The 15,468-nt window shown below is 40.6% G+C and overlaps 1 protein-coding gene across 2 annotated transcripts in view; it reads left to right on the top strand.

The window, feature by feature from the left end:
• The first annotated feature begins 10,319 nt into the window (after positions 1–10,319).
• The window catches only part of LOC128688736 (E3 ubiquitin-protein ligase Mdm2), an 84,326-nt gene continuing 79,177 nt past the window's right edge, over positions 10,320–15,468 (top strand). The window contains exon 1 of one of the 2 annotated variants that reach the window (XM_070084455.1): positions 10,320–10,559. The gene's annotated coding sequence lies outside the window, so the exon portion shown is untranslated. The other variant, XM_070084456.1, reaches the window with a different exon arrangement.

Here is a 15,468-nt window from a genome sequence, read left to right as displayed (position 1 = left end):
GTGGGAATCGGCCAGTGTGATAAAAAAAAAAAATTTGTTTGCTCATTACTTTACTCAATGGACTTCCCGTATGTTTAAGGTGTGCATTTATCGTCGCTTGAAGTAGGAACGGACTGGATGTAGTACCAAATAATACGCTTCTAAAGCGAAAATCTGGAATACCCTACCTGAGAACTCTAGAACTGCAGACACATTCATCACCTTCAAAACTACCATTAGAAAACATCTTATCTCCCTGATACACCCCGTCAACTAACTACACGAATACCACCTGGTGGTTCACACTTACACTCACTCACTCATTTGACCATAAACAGAAATATTAATCTCAATCTTAAAATAATGAATCCTGTGATACTCCAATACTGAAACTATGTACTGTGCCAAAACAAAAGCATTCACATTGCTAAACTCACAAACTAGTATTTAGTCACTTAGCCATAATACCAACTTACCTCATAATTTGTAATATTTTACAATTAAGAATAAAACTAAGTCTGCCCGAAATGCCTAGCCATGCTAAGCGTTCTAGTGGTACACTCTGTAATCACTATTTTACAACATGTAAACCACACAATAACCAAATTTCTGTAAAATCAACATTGTAATCCTTATTGAGAATAAACTTTGAATTTGAATTTGAAAGGTTTTCAGAGGGCTAAGTGGGTCACTAGGATTCTCAGGCCATAAGAAGCGGGTACAATCCCGGTCAGCCTCTTATAAACCCACTCTTAGGAAAGCTTTACTTATGTCAGCCGTAAAGGCATACTTTTTCATCCTGAAATTTAATAAGATATCTCCTAATTTTTCCGTCAACAACGGACCTGTCATCAAACAGTCATTTAAACTAGGTACATTTTTGTTACTCCTGGCACTACAATTAAACACAATTCTCAGAGGAGTGTTCTTAGAATCCTTCTTCACTCCGTGATGTGGCAAATAGTGACCATAAATTTTGGCTTGTTCAGGAGGTACCTCTTCTATAAATTTATTAATTAACTGCTCAGCAATTATATCATTATAGGCAGTTAACAATTCTGGTGTCTTACTCAGTTCGCAGAGCTGAGCCTTTAACTGTCCATATGCCATTCTGCAATTAGTGGGCAATTCTGGATGGTTCAGTCTCCACGGAAGTCGTACCCAGTATTGTCCAGATTCAAATTTTACATCTCTCAGGTATTGTTCCTGAGTAAAAGAATCATCTGGACTTTCTTCATTTACATTTATTCCAATGCTGTCTAATTCCCACAATTTATGCACTGGCTCAACACAATCCTCTATGGAAGAATTATACTGGGGTACGATTTCATGAGTAAGACACACAGTTATGGTACTTGTAGTTTCCTCTAGTCATGAATTATTATTACGAGGAATCCTACCATACATTACATGGCCTCCTGCAGTCTTCAAAAGGGTGACACCACATTTCTTTACCATACCCTTTACAAAGGAGGCATAATAGTCACTACCTATCAAAATATTTATTGGGCCTACAGAATCATCACTTACACCTGAAGGTGCTAAATTTACATTATGTGAAAGTCTTTCTATAGCTTTACTAAGTCCTACTGTAGTTATTTTCTCTGGAAGTCTATCTATAATTACTGCATTAACACGTTTTTTCCCATTGCCCAACCTGATAGTTCCATAAACAGTGTCATACAATTGAGACCTTTTATCCGAGAGAAAACCAGATAATTTTAAAGTTGTGGGATCTCCCATCTGTACTTTCATACCATCAAAACATTTACGTTTTATGAACGTACGCTGGGATCCCTGGTCCAATAATGCATTTACATTTTTTGATTTATGCCTTTTATCATCAATTTTTACCTGTAACACAGGTAAAGCTACTTCAGCAAAACCATCATTATTAACATTAGCAGCAATTTTTACATTAGCTACTGTTGTGTCAGGATTGTCAACATTATCATTATTATCAACATTATCATATAGACGCTTACACATGACTATATGGTGTCTTCCTTTGTGGCATTGATAACAGAAGTTTAATTTGGCATAACAGCCCTTTACATTGTGATTACCTAAACACCTGATACATCTGTCAAGTTCCTCCAATCTTTCAACTTTATCATTCCATGAATTGTATGCAATGCAATTCTTAGAAAAATGAGTACCCTTGCAGAAGAGACAATCTCTCCTTTCTTTGACTGGTTTCTTATTAACTGAGCTACTCTTAGGAGGGTACTTATTCTTCTTACCTTGTGGAGAATCATTATTTCTGATTCCTGCTACTTGATATGCACCTATGCAACTCTTTTTAGGAAATGAAATTTGATTATTAACATTGGGATAATTTTTCCCTTTGTGAAACTTGACAGATACCTCAGAGTTATTATGTGTTGCATCTTTAAAATGAGTTAGTTGGCTGGTCTGCAACTGCACAATTAATTCTTGTAGACCTAGTCTTATTTCCTCCAGACCAAAATAACCCTTGTGATATTTGTTAGAGAACCATTCAAGTGTTTTATAACTTAATTTATTCTGTACCATGGCACTCAATAACCAGTCTGATTCCTTCAGATTATATTTATTACTTAAAGTTTTGAGAGTGCTCTCCAGTTTAACTCTAAACTGCTGTAAACCTTTGTAAGTGTGATCTGGAGATTTTAAATTAACAATGATATTCACTAGATCCAACCTACTTTGTTCTGTATTACCATAAGTGACTTTCAACAAGTCAACTGCTTCCTTGTAAGAGTCATCTACATTGGGAAAGGCTTGTATGAGTATGTGAGCATCTCCTCTTACCTGTCCTTTGAGGTAAAATAATTTAGTTACACAGGCTAGGTCACTCCTGTCATGCACACCTGCTTTAAAAATTGACCAAAATTCCTCCCAATTTTCTCCAGGATTAAACACAGGCAAACACAATTCTGGGAGTTTTGGCAAAGACATATTATTTGTTGGAGCAGACTGATTAACTGCCTGGTTTACACATTTTAATTTATTCAAGGCCTGACTTTTACAAGAAAGAATCTTTTCCTCTAATTCATAATACTGATTAATCATGAGATCTACTTCAGTCTCATCTACACAGTTTACTAACAAATCTCCTTCATATTTGTTGTAATATAATTTGTATGAATCATATCTATTACCTAAAGCATCTAAATATAATTTTAAATCATCAGTATTCAGTTTCTTGATTCATTAATTCCAAACATTTATTATATGTATGTAAAGATCAAACTGGGACCACAGGAAAATGTGATGCCACTGTTGAATCTTGTGGTACTGATGAAGTTTACTGTCTTCGGGAAAAAAAATGGAAAAGCACATCTTCGTCAGTTGGTCCACCACGGCAACTTTCTGAACATATGCACTGTGCTACAGAAGAAGAATGTAGTGGAAGCGTCAGTGACATGGAAACATGTCCCACACCTCCATGGAAAGACTGGAATTGCACAGCTTGCTGTAAGAGTGATTGCTGCAATGGTATCATGGCTCGTAGCCATGGCACAGTGTTCCAAAACCTGAAGCTGATGTTAATACTGGTAGCTGGGATGCTGACAGCTCTGCAGCCTTATCTTCTTGGGTCACTGAGGATCACATAGCTAGTTTTGGGCACATATGTGATAAGATCTAGTCACATACTAGTTACAAACAGGAGACTAAATAATTGCTGGATAATTTAACACTAATCTCATCCATTCAAAAACTCACAAGATGCCAGTTTTCAGAAATCAAAATTATAATTATTGAGTCAGCTGCTACTAGACCACATCTGAACCAGTACAATAGATCCTCAAAAAAAAAAAAAAAAAAAAAAAAAAAAAAAATTGTCACTGACAGGAGGCCTGGTCACAGACCGGGCCGCGGGGGTGTTGACCCCCGGAACTCTCTCCAGGTAAACTCCAGGTATGCCTTGGTTACATGACCCTTTCTAGCTTGCAATGACGCTTTCTTTGCTCTATATTCCATATGTTTGTCTTCTATATTAATTTCCTCATTTTCAGCCATGATGCAATTTATTAAATTCAACTTAATAACACTGATTACAACTACCTGACACAACCTACCTTTGAATAAATCCCAGCTACTTAATAAGCTTAGCAATTACACATGCAAGAAATTATAATATAATTTTAAATGTGCATTAATACAAACCTTTAGCCAAACTTGGCTTTTCAAAATTAATATTACACAAATTAATATAATCCTTGCCAGAATTTTGCATAGCAAAATTAATATTATACACAATATAATCTTTAGCCACACTTGTCTTATCAATTACACATACACATTCTTGGCCAGAATTGTCTATCAAATTAATATTGTAATAATACATTAATATAAATCCTAGCCACTTTGGCTTTACAAAATTAATATTATACACATTAATATAATCTTTAGCCACCCTTGAGCTTAGCTTATCAAAATTAATATTGTAATTATTATAATCCACTACACATTAAGCAAATTTGTGAACTTAACATCCACCTCCTGTCATTTCACATATAATTATTAAGTAATTAACCACTTAATGACTTTACTAATTACCTCCGGTTCAAGAAGGACCAACGGGCAAATTAAATGTGGAAAATTGCATTTATCTTAATGTACAATTATATACACAACAGTAAATGAACAATGATAACTATTATTTATCAGTTAGACAAGTAGAAATTTGGGACACTAAAGTCGCAAAAAATGTCCCCCTTCGATACCTACCACTGTCATATCCACAAGTTGCTCTGGACCTATTAATTAAATGAAATATACATACACCAGGAATGCTGGTAAATATATAAATTTGTGGACTGTATATTAAAAATAATAAATGGTCGTCCTACAGTTACTAAAAACAACAGACATAGCCCCACTCCACAAAGGGGGCAGTAAAGCAACAGCAAAGAACTACAGAAAAATAGCACTAACATCCCATATCATAAAAATCTTTGAAAGGGTCCTAAGAAGCAAGATCACCACCCATCTAGAAACCCATCAGTTACACAACCCAGGGCAACATGGGTTTAGAACAGGTCGCTCTTGTCTGTCTCAACTATTGGATCACTACGACAAGGTCCTAAATGCACTAGAAGACAAAAAGAATGCAGATGTAATATATACAGACTTTGCAAAAGCCTTCGACAAGTGTGACCATGGCGTAATAGCGCACAAAATGCGTGCTAAAGGAATAACAGGAAAAGTCGGTCGATGGATCTATAATTTCCTCACTAACAGAACACAGAGAGTAGTCGTCAACAGAGTAAAGTCCGAGGCAGCTACGGTGAAAAGCTCTGTTCCACAAGGCACAGTACTCGCTCCCATCTTGTTCCTCATCCTCATATCCGACATAGACAAGGATGTCAGCCACAGCACCGTGTCTTCCTTTGCAGATGACACCCGAATCTGCATGACAGTGTCTTCCATTGCAGACACTGCAAAGCTCCAGGCGGACATCAACCAAATCTTTCAGTGGGCTGCAGAAAACAATATGAAGTTCAACGATGAGAAATTTCAATTACTCAGATATGGTAAACATGAGGAAATTAAATCTTCATCAGAGTACAAAACAAATTCTGGCCACAAAATAGAGCGAAACACCAACGTCAAAGACCTGGGAGTGATCATGTCGGAGGATCTCACCTTCAAGGACCATAACATTGTATCAATCGCATCTGCTAGAAAAATGACAGGATGGATAATGAGAACCTTCAAAACTAGGGAGGCCAAGCCCATGATGACACTCTTCAGGTCACTTGTTCTATCTAGGCTGGAATATTGCTGCACACTAACAGCACCTTTCAAGGCAGGTGAAATTGCCGACCTAGAAAATGTACAGAGAACTTTCACGGCGCGCATAACGGAGATAAAACACCTCAATTACTGGGAGCGCTTGAGGTTCCTAAACCTGTATTCCCTGGAACGCAGGAGGGAGAGATACATGATTATATACACCTGGAAAATCCTAGAGGGACTAGTACCGAACTTGCACACGAGAATCACTCACTACGAAAGCAAAAGACTTGGCAGACGATGCACCATCCCCCCAATGAAAAGCAGGGGTGTCGCTAGCACGTTAAGAGACCATACAATAAGTGTCAGGGGCCCAAGACTGTTCAACTGCCTCCCAGCACACATAAGGGGGATTACCAACAGACCCCTGGCAGTCTTCAAGCTGGCACTGGACAAGCACCTAAAGTCAGTTCCGGATCAGCCGGGCTGTGGCTCGTACGTTGGTTTGCGTGCAGCCAGCAGCAACAGCCTGGTTGATCAGGCTCTGATCCACCAGGAGGCCTGGTCACAGACCGGGCCGCGGGGGCGTTGACCCCCGGAACTCTCTCCAGGTAAACTCCAGGTAATATACACAATTACATAACAGAAGGAAAATATATCTTAATATCACTCACCAATTTGACTGGAGATTAATGTGTCATGTACAGGACCCTCCCCCCTTCCTTTTGCCTACATTTATGAAAATTTTACTGGCCAGAAATTAAAAATAAATTAGACAGCTGATCTGAGGTTCCTGGAGTTGTCCTGTCCTGTCGCCTGATATCTCAAGTTATGCAGGAATGCACATCCAACAATTTCATCTCCTATTTGAGAGGTGTCAGTCCAATTTTAACCTCTAGAGCATGAAAAATTCTTCCCATTACACTAACGTTGTATCCAATTCAAAAAACCAAAATGGCGACTGACCTCCCCAGCCGCCGGTCTCCCATTTTCGATAACATACTTCTTTTAAAAATACAATATAGGGCATCTATTTACCTATAAATTACCGTATTTCTGGAAAATATATACAGTATTTTCCACAGCAGATTTTAGATCAAGAAAAGTGATAAAACTTGTAGAGGTGTGTGCAGTTAGTTTAATATGTTTATTATGCACCCCATACCCATCCTGTGGGCGGTACATAATTGGTACATAATTGGTCCAGGGACTGGACTCCAAAGTTCTAGAAAGGAATGATCTCATCACCAGCAGCCAACATGGTTTCAGAGATGGGAAATCCTGTGTCACAAACCTGGAGTTTACCTGGATAGAGTTTCGGGGGTCAATGCCCCCGCGGCCCGGTCTGTGACCAGGCCTCCTGGTGGATCAGCGCCTGATCAACCAGGCTGTTGCTGCTGGCTGCACGCAAACCAACATACGAGCCACAGCCCGGCTGATCAGGAACTGACTTTAGGTGCTTGTCCAGTGCCAGCTTGAAGACTGCCAGGGGTCTGTTGGTAATCCCCCTTATGTGTGCTGGGAGGCAGTTGAACAGTCTCGGGCCCCTGACACTTATTGTATGGTCTCTTAACGTGCTAGTGACACCTCTGCTTTTCATTGGGGGGATGGTGCATCGTCTGCCAAGTCTTTTGCTTTCGTAGTGAGTGATTTTCGTGTGCAAGTTCGGTACTAGTCCTTCTAGGATTTTCCAGGTGTATATAATCATGTATCTCTCCCTCCTGCGTTCCAGGGAATGCAGGTTTAGAAACCTCAAGCCTACTGGAGTTCTATGACATGGTGACAGCAGTAAGACAAGAGAGAGAGGGGTGGGTGGATTGCATTTTCTTGGACTGCAAGAAGGCTTTTGACACAGTACCACACAAGAGATTAGTGCAAAATCTGGAGGACCAAGCAGGGATAACAGGGAAGCCACGGCAATGGATCAGGGAATACTTGTCAGGAAGACAGCAGCGAGTAATGGTACGTGGTGAGGTGTCAGAGTGGGCACCTGTGACCAGCAGGGTCCCACAGGGGTCAGTCCTAGGACCAGTGCTGTTTCTGGTATTTGTGAACGACATGACGGAAGGAATAAACTCCGAGGTGTCCCTGGTTGCAGATGACGTGAAGTTGATGAGAAGAGTTCATTCGATCGAAGACCAGGCAGAAATACAAAGGGATCTGGACAGGCTGCAGACCTGGTCCAGCAACTGGCTCCTGGAGTTCAATCCCACCAAGTGCAAAGTCATGAGGATTGGGGAAGGGCAAAGAAGACCGCAGACGGAGTACAGTCTAGGGGCCAGAGACTACAAACATCACTCAAGGAAAAAGATCTTGGGGTGAGTATAACACCAGGCACATCTCCTGAAGCACACATCAACCAAATAACTGCCGCAGCATATGGGCGCCTGGCAAACCTCAGAACAGCATTCCGACATCTTAATAAGGAATCGTTCAGGACCCTGTACACCTTGTACGTTAGGCCCATATTGGAGTATGCGGCACCAGTTTGGAACCCACACCTAGCCAAGCATGTAAAGAAACTAGAGAAAGTGCAAAGGTTTGCAACAAGACTAGTCCCAGAGTTAAGAGGTATGTCCTATGAGGAGAGGTTAAGGGAAATCAACCTGATGACACTGGAGGACAGGAGAGATAGGGGGGACATGATAACGACTTACAAAATACTGAGAGGAATTGACAAGGTGGACAAAGACAGGATGTTCCAGAGACTAGACACAGCAACACGGGGACACAGTTGGAAGCTGAAAACACAGATGAATCAAAGGGATGTTAGGAAGTATTTTTTCAGCCACAGAGTAGTCAGGAAGTGGAATAGTTTGGGAAGCGATGTAGTGGAGGCAGGATCCATACATAGCTTTCAGCAGAGGTACGATAAAGCTCATGGTTCAGGGAGAGTGAGAGTGACTTGTGTCAATCTTAAGTCTTAAGTCAATAAAGTTCATTTGAAGTTCTTTTCGTATTATTGTTCTCAAACTGCTAACTGACAACCCAAGATTGTAATCTACCCCCTCTTTGAAAGCATACAGCTTAGCCAATTTATCAGTTCTATCATGCATCTGAAGACCAATGTGAGATGGAATCCACAGCATGTGCACTCTGACTCCACTGTCCACAATCTTACCATACCTGTGTCTGGCTTCTGACACAAGCATGCCACAATTTATACTTAATGAGTTGAGAGCATTTATGGGTGACAGAGAATCAGTTACAATTAAAGTGTCAACCTTAGATACATGGACACATTTGAGTGCAAGGAGTATGGCAAACAGTTCTGTTTGAAGGGTAGAGGCCCAGTTATTGATGCGTGCTCCAATTTCTTTATGAGAGCCATCACTCTGTGTGACAACAGCAGCACTTCCAGCTGCACCAGTGGACTGAGGTGTGTGCAGTGAGAAAGGTGGAAATACAGTTCTGTACACTTTTCCCTTTCATGAACTCATAGAGGTAGGGGGAAAGTTGGTGTCTGATTCTGTAGTACAGTCCCTCGGATAACCCCAAAAACGTCAGAGTAACTTATTTCCATTGGGGTCCTTAAACACTAATAAGATGGCAGTGAGTTTCCTTCGATTTTAGAAAGAGGGACAAACAACAGTATAATTAGATGAGGTGGAACTCATGCCTAAACACCAGCAGAGCCAGACGCCCGCAGTGTACTGAATGGATTGGCTTCGCTCAAGGCGTATAAATCCGAGGAGCAGAGAAAAGCTAATCTAGGGTGCCCACGGGTTGTCTGATGAGGACAATTGTCCTGAGAGAATGTGTCACTTATATTTAGGGTAAGGCACTCCAACAAAGCGGGTGCTGAAGTTCATACTAGGAAGCACGGAAGGTACCGGGAGTGTGAAGCAGTATTGTCAGGGTGACAGAATAGTGGCAGTGGAGGAGTGGCAGGTGAGCAGTGGCAGATGAGTGGTGGCAGGGGAGCAGTGGCAGTGAGCAGTGGCAGGGGAGTAGTGGCAGGGGAGCAGTGGCAGGGGAGCAGTGGCAAATGAGTAGTGGCAAGGGAGTAGTGGCATTTGAGTAGCGGCAGGTGAGTAGTGGCTGGTGAGTAGTGGCAGATGAGTAGTGGCAGATGAGTAGTGGCAGGGGAGTAGTGGCCAGTGAGTAGTGGCAGGGGAGTAGTGGCAGGTGAGTAGTGGCCGGTGAGTAGTGGCAGGGGAGTAGTGGCAGATGAGTAGTGGCAGATGAGTAGTGGCAGGTGAGTAGTGGCACGGGAGTAGTGGCAGGTGAGTAGTGGCAAGTGAGATAAGATAAGATAAGATAAGATTTTGTTCGGTAGTGCCAGGGGAGTAGTGGCAGGAGAGTAGTGGCAGGAGTGTAGTGGCAGGTGAGTAATGGCAGGAGAGTAGTGGCAGGAGTGTAGTGGCACTTATATTTAGTGGCAGATGAGTAGTGGCAGATGAGTAGTGGCACGGGAGTAGTGGCAGGTGAGTAGTGGCAAGTGAGTAGTGCCAGGGGAGTAGTGGCAGGAGAGTAGTGGCAGGAGTGTAGTGGCAGGTGAGTAATGGCAGGAGAGTAGTGGCAGGAGTGTAGTGGCAGGAGTGTAGTGGCAGGAGAGTAGTGGCAGGAGTGTAATGGCAGGTGAGTAGTGGCAGGAGTGTAGTGGCAGGGGAGTAGTGGCAGGAGTGTAGTGGCAGGGGAGTAGTGGCAGGAGTGTAGTGGCAGGAGTGTAGTGGCAGGAGTGTAGTGGCAGGAGTGTAGTGGCAGGAGTGTAGTGGCAGGGGAGTAATGACAGCATCACTCAGTCAGTCAGTGGACACAGTCTTCAATGGAGGTTGTAGTTGCTTCACTCTCCTGAGACACTGTACTACTATTCATCATCTCTACACTTCATGTATTAATTACAACACTGAATAGTTAAGTATTGATCTGATACACTCATAAAATAAGAGATAACTATCTCAAGACTTTTGTACTGTGAAGACTGTGGGAGAGCTACGGTTTATGCTGTCAGTGGCTCTGATAAACTCAACAAAGAAGAAGAGGGAGTTGATGGTGTCAACGTTGTTAGAGATGTTAAGGTGTGCATTTTTACTCCGTGGAAATAATCCTGACATTATAAACCAGAAGACAAGTTCCTTCTTGCGCTCTATGACCCTTGTGGGTTTAGCACTTAGTTTTCATTGTAACAATGCAAATAAGATTTTCATATATATCTTGTATTTTTTACATGAAATACACAGTACAGAAACCTGTGCTGTGTGTTTTTATTTCCGTAAAGTATTATTTACAATTTGTTGAAGAATCTGTGCGATTGTTGACATAATTGTAGGTGTCCCATAGCTCAATTGCTAGCCGACTCGGCACACAAACTGAGGTCTGGGGGTCGAACCCTGCTACGGCTGGAAAACAATAGGACGTGTTTCCTAAGACACCTGCTGTCTATGTTCACCGACCAGTAAAATAAGTACCTGTGTGTTAGTCGACTGGTGTGGGTCGCATCCTGGGGACAAAATTGACCTAATTTGCTGATTTGCTGTGCATGACAAGGGGCTTTCTATAGTACTAGTAGTATGTCATTAATGTCAGCTAGGCCTGTATACTTTGTAAATATACTTTTAGAAATAGAGATATTATTATTAATTTATCTCCTGGTTATGCAGAGCCTTTCTGGCAGTCTTATAATAATAATGAAATTAACTACTTCTAACCATTAATGGAATTTTGTGCAAAACCATGGTGACTGTTTTGGTAAAATAATTTGTTTTTAGCAGTTGTTCCAAATGTTGGTCAGATACAGAAGCAAATATTAATTTCAGTGTTAATGCCCAGGATATACAATAAACTGAAGGACCAAAGAATGCATAGCATCGTGAACTATCCTTAGACTTGACTAGACACTTCTCAAATTTACTCAGTGTCATGTAGAGTTACTACATATTATTTCATTAGGATAATAGATTGCAGCACCTCCCCAATTTGATAAGGGCTGCAGTTATGACTATGTACCCATCAAGATGTATCTCTCATTTCATGTTGAAGCCAACTTTCAGTAAGAATAATAAAGGTTATGTTAGCATTTCAAGAATTTAGGGGTGCTATGAGGTCATAGTGGTTGCTCAGGGATTTAACATTATAACTGAATGTTGCATATTCCTGATGTTGCTGAGAACAGTTTTTGCTTGATTTGCTATGCAATAAACAGTTATTTTCAGAAGAATATGCTGTATAACCCCTGGGATTGTAATAATAATTCAGAAGAATATTGATTATCATTGCAATAAGACAGGAGATTAAAGTTGGGGTCAGTATCTGCATTCATGAACTTTGAAAGAGGATAAGCAAAAGGAAGGATGAGGTAGTATCAGCAATTGAGCACTAGTAATATGAGAAAATGAGTGAGAAATAGTATAAAGTAATTAACTGGTATAACAAAACCAATTCAGAAAATAGAGAGAATGCAGAGAAGTATAAAATTATGATAATTTAGCTTAAAATGATTAAGGATGTATACAATAATTATGAGGTAGATTGTTACTTGTATTATGTGATACATAACTTCTAGAAAATATAAAGGGAACTTTCAGATGTGAAGTACAAAAGTTTATCAGTAAACTGCAAAGTACAAAAAATATAAAGATAACTAGGGTTGTAGATTGACAAAGATAATATACATATGAAAACTAGGATAGAATTTGAGCTATTAATTATAAATTTCTATAAAGTATAAATGAGGAATCTTAAATTGTGAGGTATAAAAGTACACAGTGAATTAGTACATAACAATATTAATTGCCCAAGTGCTGTAAGATAATTTTTTTAAACTAACTGACTGACTTTTCAAATCTCCAACATCCACAAGTAATGTTTATTTATTTATTTATTTATTTATTTAATGTCTTTGCAAACAGTACATTGAGATTGTGTACATCAATAGTGGGTTGCAATGCAAAGAGAGCCTCTATTATGCCTAGACATTATGGGCCAACCTAACATTATTTGCTTACATTCTACTTAATACTAAGGAGTAGTATATCATAGTTGTACAGTAGGAAAGTAATTATTTCATAGTTGTACAGTAGAATATTAATTATAAATGAATCAAAATTTGTATAATACAAAGATATACGTATTTATATTCTAAAATGCTAACCAAATATAACCTCAAACTTATGTTTAGGTTATATTAGGGTTACCTGGAGGTTACCTGGAGGTTATTCCGGGGATCAACACCCCCGCGGCCCGGTCCACGACCAGGCCTCCCGATGGATCAGGGCCTGATCAACTAGGCTTTTACTGCTGGCCGCACGCAGTCCGACGTACGAGCCACAGCCCGGCTGATCCGGCACCGACTTTAGGTATCTGTCCAGCTCTCTCTTGAAGGCAGCCAGGGGTTTATTGGCAATTCCCCTAATGCTTGATGGGAGGCTGTTGAACAGTTTTGGGCCCCGGACACTTACGGTGTTTTCTCTTAGTGTACCAATGGCGCCCCTACTTTTTATTGGGGGCATTTTGCATCGCCTGCCCAGTCTTTTACTTTCGTAGGGAGTGATTTCTGTGTGCAGATTTGGGACCATTCCTTCCAAGATTTTCCAAGTGTAGATTATGATACATCTCTCCCTCCTGCGTTCCAACGAGTACAAGTCAAGTGCTTCCAAGCGTTCCCAGTAGTTAAGGTGCTTGACAGAACTTATACGTGCAGTAAAGGATCTCTGTACACTCCCTAGATCTGCGATTTCACCTGCTTTGTATGGAGATGTTAATGTACAGCAGTATTCCAGCCTAGAGAGAACAAGTGATTTGAAAAGGATCATCATGGGCTTGGCATCTCTCGTTTTGAAAGTTCTCATTATCCATCCTATCATTTTCTTTGCACGTGCGATCGTGGCACTGTTGTGATCCTTGAAAGTGAGATCCTCAGACATTACTACTCCCAGGTCCCTTACATTATTTTTCCGCTCTATTGTATGGCCGGAGTCAGTAGTATACTCTGTTCTAGTTATTATCTCCTCCAGTTTTCCATAACGGAGTAGTTGGAATTTGTCCTCATTGAACATCATATTGTTTATCGTTGCCCACTGGAAAACTTTGTTTATATCTTCTTGGAGGTTAACCGCGTCCTCAGCAGATGACAGCCTCATGCAGATCCTAGTATCATCCGCAAAGGATGATACGGTGCTGTGGTGTATATCTCTGTTTATGTCTGATATGAGGATAAGGAATAAGATGGGGGCGAGTACTGTGCCATGTGGAACAGAGCTCTTCACTATGGCAGCCTCCGATTTAACTCTGTTGACCACTACTCTTTGTGTTCGATTTGTTAGGAAGTTGAAGATCCATCTCCCCACTTTCCCAGTTATTCCTTTAGCACGTATTTTATGGGCTATTACGCCATGATCGCATTTGTCAAATGCTTTTGCAAAGTCTGTGTATATTACATCTGCATTCTGATTTTCTTCCAGTGCATCCAAGGCCATGTCATAGTGATCCAGTAGTTGTGAGAGGCAGGAGCGACCTGCCCTGAACCCATGTTGCCCTGGATTGTGCAGATTTTGGGAATCCAGGTGATTTGCAATCCTGCTTCTTAGCACTCTTTCAAAGATTTTTATGATGTGGGATGTCAGAGCTATTGGTCTATAGTTCTTAGCTAATGCTTTGCTGCCACCTTTATGGAGTGGGGCTATATCCGTTGTTTTAAGTGACTGTGGAATTTCACCCATGTCCAAGCTCCTCCTCCATAGTGTACTTAGGGCACGCGAGAGGGGTTTCTTGCAGTTCTTAATGAAAACAGAGTTCCACGAGTCTGGGCCCGGGGCTGAGTGCATAGGCATGTTGTCAATGGCTTTTTCGAAATCTATCGGAGTTAGGGTAATGTCGGAAATCTGGCATACATTTATGGAGTTTTGAGGCTCATTCATGAAGAAATCATTTGGGTCGTCGATCCTCAGACCGATTAGTGGTTCACTAAACACAGAGTCGTACTGGGATTTCAATATTTCACTCATTTCCTTGTTGTCGTCTGTGTAAGTCCCATCCTGTCTGAGTAAGGGCCCGATACTAGATGTGGTATTTGCCTTGTTTTTGGCATATGAAAAGAAATATTTTGAATTTCTTTCAATTTCACTAATAGCTTTAAGCTCCTCCTGCCTCTCCTGGTTCCTGTAAGAGTCATTTAGCTTAAGTTCGATAGTTTCCACTTCTCTGGTCAGCGCCTCCCTTCGTGTATCAGATATTCTAGGACTATGAAAGGCCCCAAAATCTGAAACTCTGCCTGAAGACTCCAAAGGTTCCATATCTATGAAATGCCTCAAAGCTACTGTTAAAAACACATCTTTACCTTAATGTGATCTTGACTGTAATATGCTATATCAAACAAATCCTGAAACCTGTTGTTTTCATCCAGTTTTGTCCGTGTTCTTCCAGCTTTCCTTCAACTCCTGTATGTTATTAGATAGGCATATACTGTCTCATCATATTTTGCATTGTAATTCAAGTAAAGGCTAAAAAAATCAAAAGGTCAGATGACTTAATATTGATGTTTTTAGCCTTTACAAGTTCCATAATAAACGTCATGTATTGTTCCTCTCCTTGTCTATCATTACTTCAACTCGTGTACCTAGCTTCATTCTTAATATATCACTAATTATAATTTTTTTACTGAATTACTAAATACCTCAATATATTAAAAACTTTGCCTTCTTATTCTCATATACAGTGGAACCTCTACCTATGAGTTTAATTCGTTCCATGACCTTGCTCGCATCTGGATTTACTCATTTGCAGTCAATTTTCCTCATTGAAATTAATTGAAATGGAATTAATTCA

Source organism: Cherax quadricarinatus, chromosome 13 (assembly GCF_038502225.1).
Source record: "Cherax quadricarinatus isolate ZL_2023a chromosome 13, ASM3850222v1, whole genome shotgun sequence".
Taxonomy (NCBI): domain Eukaryota; kingdom Metazoa; phylum Arthropoda; class Malacostraca; order Decapoda; family Parastacidae; genus Cherax; species Cherax quadricarinatus.
This window is presented reverse-complemented; position numbering and strand designations above follow the sequence as displayed.